This window comes from Berghia stephanieae, chromosome 1 (assembly GCF_034508935.2).
Source record: "Berghia stephanieae isolate SIO BIC M18660-M18661 chromosome 1, UCSD_Bste_1.3, whole genome shotgun sequence".
Lineage (NCBI taxonomy): Eukaryota > Metazoa > Mollusca > Gastropoda > Nudibranchia > Aeolidiidae > Berghia > Berghia stephanieae.
The window spans coordinates 52,568,451-52,577,983 of NC_088360.1; the positions used below are offsets into that span (position 1 = coordinate 52,568,451).

The 9,533-nt window shown below is 37.5% G+C and overlaps 1 long non-coding RNA gene across 2 annotated transcripts; it reads left to right on the forward strand.

The window, feature by feature from the left end:
• The first annotated feature begins 947 nt into the window (after window positions 1–947).
• Window positions 948–6,656, forward strand: LOC144977313 (uncharacterized). 2 transcript variants are annotated; one of them, XR_013646294.1, is made up of 3 exons: window positions 948–1,695; window positions 5,666–5,910; window positions 6,343–6,656. It is a non-coding gene; the product is annotated as an uncharacterized LOC144977313 (long non-coding RNA). The 2 variants fall into 2 exon arrangements; XR_013646293.1 differs by lacking the exon at window positions 948–1,695 and adding an exon at window positions 2,346–2,652.
• Window positions 6,657–9,533: the final 2,877 nt, after the last annotated feature.

The following is a 9,533-nucleotide window of genomic DNA, read 5'->3' on the forward strand; positions in this document are numbered from 1 at the left end:
TCCTCTCTTCCTCTTCTTCTTCTTCCTCTTCTTTCTTCTTCTTCTTCTTCCACTTCTTCTTCTTCTGCTTCTCTTTCACCTTCTCCTTCTCCATCCCCTCCTCTTCCCATCCTTATCCTCCTCCCCCTCCCTCATCTTATTCTTTTTTCTTCTTTTTCTTCCTTGTCTTGTTCTTTTTGTTGTTGTTGTTGTTGTTGTTGTTGTTCATCTTCTTCTTCTTTGTTTTTATTCTTACATTCTTCCCCATCTCTTCCTCTTCCCATCCTTCTCCACCTCCCCCTCCCTCATCTTATTCTTGTTTTGTTGTTCTTCTTCTTCTACTTCTTCTTCTCTTCTTCTTTTTCTTTATTTTTATTCTTCTTTTACATTCTTCCCCATCTCTTCCTCTTCCCATCCTTCTCTACTCCCCCTCCATCATCTTATTCTTCTTCTTCTTCTTCTTCATCATCATCATTTTTTATTTTTCCTTTTCCCATTTCTCCCCCTTCTCTTCCTCTTCCCCATGCTTCTCCTCCTCCCTTCTTCTCCATCTTCTACTTTATTTTTATTCTTCTTTTTCATTCTTCCCCATCTCTTCCTCGTCCCATCCTTCTCCTCCTCCCCACTCCTTCATCTTCTTCTTCTTCTTCTTCTCATCACCATTTCTTTTTTCCTTTTCCCTCTTCTTCCCCCTTCTCTTCCTCTTCCCATGCTTCTCCTCCTCCCTTCTTCTCCATCTTCTACTTTATTTTTATTCTTCTTTTTCATTCTTCCCCATCTCTTCCTCGTCCCATCCTCCTCCTCCTCCCTTCTTCTCCATCTTCTACTTTATTTTTATTCTTCTTTTTCATTCTTCCCCATCTCTTCCTCGTCCCATCCTTCTCCTCCTCCCCATCCCTCTTCTTCTTCTTCTTCTTCTTCTTCTTCTTCTTCTTCTTCTTCTTCTTCTTCTTTCTTTTTCCTAGCAGTCAGTGTTTACGTAGTAGTAGTAGTAATATACATTGCCAGTTGGATTTGGATTTATTAATTGCCAAGACAGAAATATATAAGCCATGCAAAGTAGTGGCCAAAAAGTTTAGACATTAACATTTTGAATATTGCAAATATTGCTCTTGTCATATATCGTATTTTTGAAAATTAAAATTATACTACAGTTAGATGTGGCATTATGTTAGGCATCTTTTTAAGAAATCACCACTATCAATATTTCGAACATTTCTTTTTCTGTCTTTTGTTATATTTTTTGGCACCATCTAAATGGTTATTACACATAGAACTTATAGAATAACTGCCTCACTCTTACATAAAATTTTAATTCGTGATATGTAAATATGTGTTTATAGACGTCTAATTGTGTTTGTGACAAATATGTTATCTCATTGACTTTTTTAGAGCTTAACTCCCGCAAACAAAAGAAAGATCTTTCTTTCGCCATAATTTTGTATCACTTGTGAATAAATTCAATTATCAGATTATTACATAAATCAGTTTAAATCAAATTCAACATCACTTCCTGAAGTAAAAGAACTCAATTTTAATTTATTCCCTAATTTGAAACGTGAATCGCCTTTGGAATCCAAATTAATTCCCGTTTCTGCAGGTTTTCCTGTATTTTTGGTGAGAATAGTTCGCTTGCTATGTGTGGATGATATTACAATGTACTTTTTGCCAATTTCAATATGACTTAGCTACCCACTTATGGCTTGATAAACAAAGGTATGGCTTTTTAAATAATAGCAAAATGAGGATTCTTATCCGGATCTTTATTGAATCTGTTGCAAGCGCCGTAAAAACCTTAAAGTAAAAAAAACAATTATTGAATCTGAAGCTCTAGCTAAATGCAGCTACTGGACTCTGAGTTGTCGACTATGAATATGTTATGACTTTTCAACATTATATCTGTATTTATATTCTTTTTTTTTTTTTTTGGTCATGTTATGACACAAATCGGTGACTTGTCAACTCAAATCATTAATAGATCTAGATATAAAAATGTTGATGCCGTAAATAATAAATGAACAAAAAACAATTATTACCAAACATGTTGTATGAATTAAAAGTTGAATATTTTCTTGGCTGAAGCACTGGGGTATAAATACATTTTTATTCAACTAAAATTGAATACGTATTTCTCACCTAACCTCTGAAGACAAAATTAAAAAGAGAGGAAATCAAACTAAGTACTGGTTTCCAATACTTTGATATGTCAATCTTATTACAAACCACTCTCTATTGAGATTTTATGGATTCAAAGTGATCCTATATTTGATCTTAATACATTTCTCCATACCAGCGTTGACATTTTAAAAGTTGTCTAGTCAAACTAAGTGTTAGTGTTGGTAGATCTCTCTAATCATCACACACAAACCACTATGACTGTTTCTGGTATGACATGGAATGGAACTTTTTTCACCGCTCTCTGGCACTATTGAATTTTGCATTCCCTTAACCAATTTTCGAGCCCTTTTTGGAGATTATTTTCACTGTAATTGTAATATTTTGAAAGGGAACATTTTTCATTAGCAAAACCAGTTTAGAATTGAAGAAAAAAAAATAATTGTACAGTTGGACTGACAAATTGCTGAGGAGAATCAATCTTTAAAATAGGATTTTTCACTCGAGGCGATGGGGCAGCATGGCTCAGCAGTATAGTCTTTGCTTTGTATCCAAAAGGTAAGTTTGATCACCCGTTGTACTGTGTGGCCTTGAGCAATCCATCTCGTCCTAGTTCCATTTGCGGCACTGCACTGCGGCTGATGTCTGGGTTATTCCAGTATTCCCCTGGAATAGACCCTAAAGACAGACAAATTTCCCCATTTGATGAAAAAAGGGAATGTTATCTTTATATTATGCATATATGCTGCTCTGACATCCGAATGCAATATGGGCCTCGTTTAACATTGTTGCACTGGACATTATTTTGTGTAATTTTTTGAGATTTTCATCATAACAATGAGCTCATGATGTATTGGGTTATCAGACCTGCAAATAAGTGCACGTTGCCTTAAGGCTTAAGGAAAATTAGTTTATTTCATCCCAGCTTGAATGATGAGATTTACCGTTATAATATTATAATAATAGATGCGAGAGTAAAATACAAACTATGACGCTATTTCAATACGAAGCAGAAATCAGAGCCATTCGAAACATTACAAGAAATACCAAAAAAAATAAATTAAAAAATATTGGATCGGAAGGTCCTGGGTTCGAGCCTCGTGCTCGGTGCATAGTTGAGTCCTTGGAAAAGACTTTTCTCACATTCTCTCAACGTACTCAGGTGTAAAATGAGTACCTGGCCGTTAACAGTGTTGTCTTTGTCCGAAAAATTGTAATATCGCCTGATAGGCGTCATGTCCCGTCCTACATGTTAAATGTTGCTGTTGACCAGGGAACTGTTGTAAAGCGCTTTGAACACATTAAATGGATATTGCGCTATATAAAGCTCAATTTAATTTAATATGAATCAATTAAAAATCATCTCTTGCGGTTATACCAAAGCTGTTAAGAAATCGTAATATGTTGTTTCAAAACTTGTGTCGTGTTTTTAAAATTTCACTTCAAATACACATTACAAAGATGTTGTCGACGGTCAATTTAAATAAAATATTTCACTGGATAGACTTTAAAAAGTGAAAGTAATACATTCGAGTACAGTTTCCTTGAACTTGAACTCATTCGAATATCTCAAATTTTTTCCTTATTATTTTTAGTTGTCATTCCATTCCTTACTTGAACTAATTTCACCTAGCCAATGTAAAAAAGGATTTGATCAATTCAAGGTTTTATTTTAATGCACCCTGTTATTTCGACCACCGAAGATTTGTGTACAATATGATACACATGCATACACACACTCCATTGTCATTTCGCATAATTGACACATCTCTTACTTATTCTTATCACTTCCCCATTCATTCTAATTTCAATGCCACATGCCATGATTTGCTACTAGTTGGCTACGTCATTAAATGAATGATGTGATACAGGAACCTTCTCCCAAATAAGTAAATAATAATTATAAATTTCCCTTTAATAGTCCTCATGCGGAAATTTGTCTTAGGGTTTATTCAATGGGAATACTGGAATAACTCCGGTGTCAGCCTCAGCACAGCGCTGCAAATTGAGCTAGGGTGAGGTGGCTTGTTGATGGCCACATGCCATGGTGTATATTTGAACTAGGTATCTTTTGGGTACGAAGCAAAGACCATACTGGTGAGGCACAAGCGTCAAGTACAAAGACATTTTAAAAAAAATAATTAATATTTAGCCTTATATAGCGCAATATCCACTAAATGTGCTCAAAGCGCTTTACAAGGGGACCCTGGTCAACAGCAACATTTAACATGTAGGACGAGACATGCGCCTGTTAGGCGATATTACAATTTTTCGGACAAAGGCACCGCTGCTAACGGCCAGGTACTCATTTTACACATGAGTACAGTGAGAGAATGTGAGTAAAGAGCCTTTTCCAAGGACTCAACTATGTGCCGAGCGCCAGGTTCGAACCCAGGACCTTCTGATCCAAAAGCGAGTGTCATACCAATAGACCACATCCGCACAAAGACATCATGCTGAAAGTAATGGCATCAAATAGTTCTTCCTTCACTCCTTCAGAGCTGCAAGGCTGGTGTAGCGGGAGTAATTGCTTGCTACCCCTTGGATAGGACACAGGTTTATTGTAAAGAACTTTCCACCAGATCTAACAAATACAGATTCCCCATCATTCCTGGGTGGTCAGTGGGGTCAAATAAGAATCTCTACTTTGCCCTTAGCATGTAAAGCAAATACCCTAATAATTGAGCTAGAGGGACCAACTTCACATCAAAGACCCGTTTAAATATCTTTAAATATTTGAAATGAAAAAAATAAATAAATTAATGAATAGCAGTCCTTCAGAGGCATGAAGCCCAAGGAGCCAGGGTTTATCCTGGTTTCTATGGCATGAAACAGACAATAACAATTGCTTGCTACCCTTTGAATAGGAAGGTAGTCTATCACAAAGTACTTTCATGAGATCTGACAGACTTATCTACCCAATCACAACCCCCCCCCCCCCCCCCTTTCTACCACTTACATTACATCAGAAAAAGGGGCAAGTTGGAACAATGCAATGGTTTATTCCTCTGTTCCCCTCTCCTCTGCCTCCATCCATTCTAACCCCACCACTCTCAGCCACTACCACTACTAAATGCTCTTCAAAACCTAGTAATAGTAAAGCACCGTCCCAATGATAAGAAAAGACATCATCAGGCTTCACATAAAAGCTCATTACCCAATCAGTTTTCATCAGGCACAGTTACTCAATCAGTCAGATGTCACACGTCATTCGCTTTATTAGGCATAGGTCTATCAACATACTGATCAGTCAGTCACTTGCCTCCCACTAGCTTTTTGTTGAGTCGTCATGGTATGTTACACAAAGTACATGGTTGTTAAAAGGTCACCCAATGACTATTACTCCCCCACTCTCATCCCATCTCCATTCCCTGACCCCTGGGTTATTCCATTCTTCCCTTGGAATAGACCCTGAGACACATTTCTCCTATGGGATGAATAAAGGGAATTTTATTATTTTATATGAGAAAATTGTGCGCGAGCTGTACTGTACGTAAGTTGACTACACTTCCTGATTTAGATTTTATTGCAGGTTTTATTATATGAAAAATTTTCCTCCTCCCATTTTTAGGTCGTCTCTGATGCAATTTTATAAGTTACAAACTTGGTTCCTAAGTGGCCTGGTTCCGTGCATGATGCAAATTTGGGCTATTCTTTGCATTTGAGGATCCACGTCGCAGGGCTTTGGATGGTGTGATCCTTGGAGACAGTCGTTATATGTTAAGAAATTGGCTAATAACCCCAATACCAAAACCCCCAAAATAGAGAAGAGGCATTTAACACCGCCCATCGTATCACAAAATGCACAATTGAAAGGTAAGTTTTACCAGTCATATAATCCCACCCTCCAGGAAACAATAACATTTTGATAATTTTTGAAATTTAATATTTCAGGTTTATTTTTATATCCACTTTAACAATACAATTTGCAAATGATCAATGAAAATAAAAGAAAATTAACCAAAAAAAAAAAAAATAGTTGTAATAATACTGTCATTGTCATGCTATTATAAACATTACATTTTTTTTTTTGAAGAACTCAAATTAACCATAATAATTCTTTCCCTTCTAATTCTGATTAAATGACTGAGAAAAAAAAAAAAAAAAAGAGAGAGAGAGAGAGAGAGAGAGGGGAGAGAGAGAGAGAGAGAGAGAGGGAGAGAGAGAGAGAGAGAGAGAGAGAGAGAGATGTCCATTTAATTTTAATTGGTTTTAAGTGTACATGTACAAACAATGTCATTTCAACAGAGTAATTGGAGTGGTTAAAAGAAGATGGAATTGTCTCCATGACGAGCTCAGAACGACGCCTGACAGAGCCTGCAAGGTTATTTATGTCTGTTTTTGGCTCCACAACTTTGCTGTTGATGCTGGCCTACCAATGGAAGAAAACAACCGTAATGATGATGATGACAGCAATCATAACTTTTCTCCAATTGGGACTCAGGAAAGAGCATCTGAACAGAACGTCTTGCTGCTGGCAAGGCAGCCAGGCTGACTTTGATTAATAGTGCTTTTAGAAATATCGTTGAACCTCTCTAATCAGGAAATAAATATAATCATTAATGTAGTATATCACTCTGCAAGTATACTGTGTGCAGTATTCTTGTTGTGATGAGCTACATAAATGTCTGGTTGTTGACTTGTTCTAAATATTAAAGTGAGTTGAAAGCTTAAAACTTTTGTCATTTTTTGTGGCAACTGACACAGATGCTAGATTGTATACTGCTAAACATGCTCAAAGCTCTGTAAGGGGCTCCAAGCCAATAGCAACACAGCAATATCACAACTTTTCCCCGACAGAGTCATTACTTTTAATGGCCAATTACTCAATAAGGAGCCTTTTCCAATGACTCGACTTTCAACCACTCAGGGAGGGACTTGAGTCTTGGGCCTACTGGTCACAACAAGATATGAAGTGAGTAGAAAAGTGCCAGAAGACAATAGAGAATAAAAATTTTTTTCGCGGCGGTGGTGGGGTTTGAACCTGCGACCTTATTGGTACGACAACTCCGCCTGGCAGGTGAGAGCGTGGCTCTACCGTGTGAGCTATCCACGAACACAAAAATATTCGTTTCAAACCCAAAGTCATTTCTAGATCCCTCTCTCACCCACTTCTTGAGATCGCCGATTCGTTCACCACCATCGCGAAGTAATTTTGACCAGCAGTTAAGCTTAATAGCCAATATTCTCATCACAAACATATAACATAGAAACGATTGAGACATTGAGTATGCTCCGGTGTATGGGGTGAATTTTTAATTCAGAAAAGTGAGTGGAGCAGGCACTTATGTTGGTAACAACAAGATATGAAGTGAGTAGAAAAGTGCCAGAAGACAATAGAGAATAAAAAAATTTTTCGCGGCGGTGGTGGGGTTTGAACCTGCGACCTTATTGGTACGACAACTCCGCCTGGCAGGTGAGAGCGTGGCTGGTCAAAATTACTTCGCGATGGTGGTGAACGAATCGGCGATCTCAAGAAGTGGGTGAGAGAGGGATCTAGAAATGACTTTGGGTTTGAAACGAATATTTTTGTGTTCGTGGATAGCTCACACGGTAGAGCCACGCTCTCACCTGCCAGGCGGAGTTGTCGTACCAATAAGGTCGCAGGTTCAAACCCCACCACCGCCGCGAAAAAATTTTTTATTCTCTATTGTCTTCTGGCACTTTTCTACTCACTTCATATCTTGTTGTTACCAACATAAGTGCCTGCTCCACTCACTTTTCTGAATTAAAAATTCACCCCATACACCGGAGCATACTCAATGTCTCAATCGTTTCTATGTTATATGTTTGTGATGAGAATATTGGCTATTAAGCTTAACTGCTGGTCAAAATTACTTCGCGATGGTGGTGAACGAATCGGTGATCTCAAGAAGTGGGTGAGAGAGGGATCTAGAAATGACTTTGGGTTTGAAACGAAATATTTTGTGTTCGTGGATAGCTCACACGGTAGGGCCTACTGGTCCAAATGCAAGTGTCATAAGACAACAAAGCCCAACTTAGTAGGGGCAAAGAGGAAGGGTGAAATTTATTGCCTAACCTCCGCACTACAGTACATCTATTTATATTGTTTATTGATAAATTATGGGTGCCATGTCAGCTATTATGATGCTTTAAAATTTTAATTGAACATGCCAACCTACTTTACTATTTTTTTTTCATTAATTTTCTTTCTTTTTTCTTTTTAGAAACCCGAGACCGGGTTGCCAAGTAGTAAAAGGGTGGATCAGAGAGCAGAGCAGGGGGATAGGAAGTAGATAAACACAATCCAAAGTAGTCTAGAGGTATACAAATACAAAGCAACATTGTGAGTGGCAGGGACCTACAGTAGGCACTTGCAAGAATTTTTCAAAATAGTGGCTATGGGTATTAATTTAGCGTAGAAAAATAAAGGGGAGTGAAACATTAACTAGAGTGAAAAAATTATCGCTCTATCTCAAATGGTTAAAAAGTTATGACCGTTTATTTGGTGGAAAATCTCTATATAGCTTAATAGGCAAAAATGTGACCAAAGCACAGAATCCAAATGGATAATCAAGTATAAGTCAGAAACAGCTTCAGATACAACTTTGAAATTTTTACATGTCGTAAATCAACATCTCTGTAATACATTGCAAACAGAAAATGAATTATTTATTGAGAAAGAAAAGTATAGTTTAGAGCGGAGACAGCTGAAATCAAGGAAAAATAGATCACGACATACAAATGAATGACCTATTGGAATTTTGGAAAAGTCAATAATAAAATATTTATTCACATGAAGATAGACCAAATACACCACTGAGTCGCGTCATTTAGTTGTTCACTTTGAACTTTTCAAAATGAAAATAGACCTCATAAAAGCAAAGATATGGACTGACAAATGTTTGAGGTGGTGTATTGTATTAGCCTACAGTCCTAGTCCTACAGATGCCCAGTGTCAGTGACCGTGCTATAGCCTATTTTTATTTCATTTCATTAGTGACAAAGAAAATGTACTTCTCTTTTTTTTCGCACTGTCACAGAGTGCTGCAATCTCGACATAATTGTATTTTCCAGGAGGGCTGCAGTTTCAGGGTTTGAAAAGTTATAGTTTTTCTCTTGTTGAGCTCCATTTTCGTCAATGAATTTAAAAAGGAAATAGAATCTAAACAAAACGAAAGCGGATGTGGCGCTGATTAAATCTTTTGCGTGAGAAGAACCCAAACAGCAGCACAAAACAACCGATAGAGTCAAGTGCTAGGCCAGGACTAGGTCAGGACTTGCCACGCCCATTTCTAGGCTAAAGCCCAGCTAGTCCGAGACTAAATAATGCTCATTGAATCCGATTTTTTTTTAGACACTTACTAAGCTTGGGCTAAAGACTAGCTAGTCATTTACTAGACTAGTAAATTACTATAAAGTTAGTCCGCGTTCATTAGAACGAATGAACGGGCCTGGTCTCCCAAGTGAAAGTACAA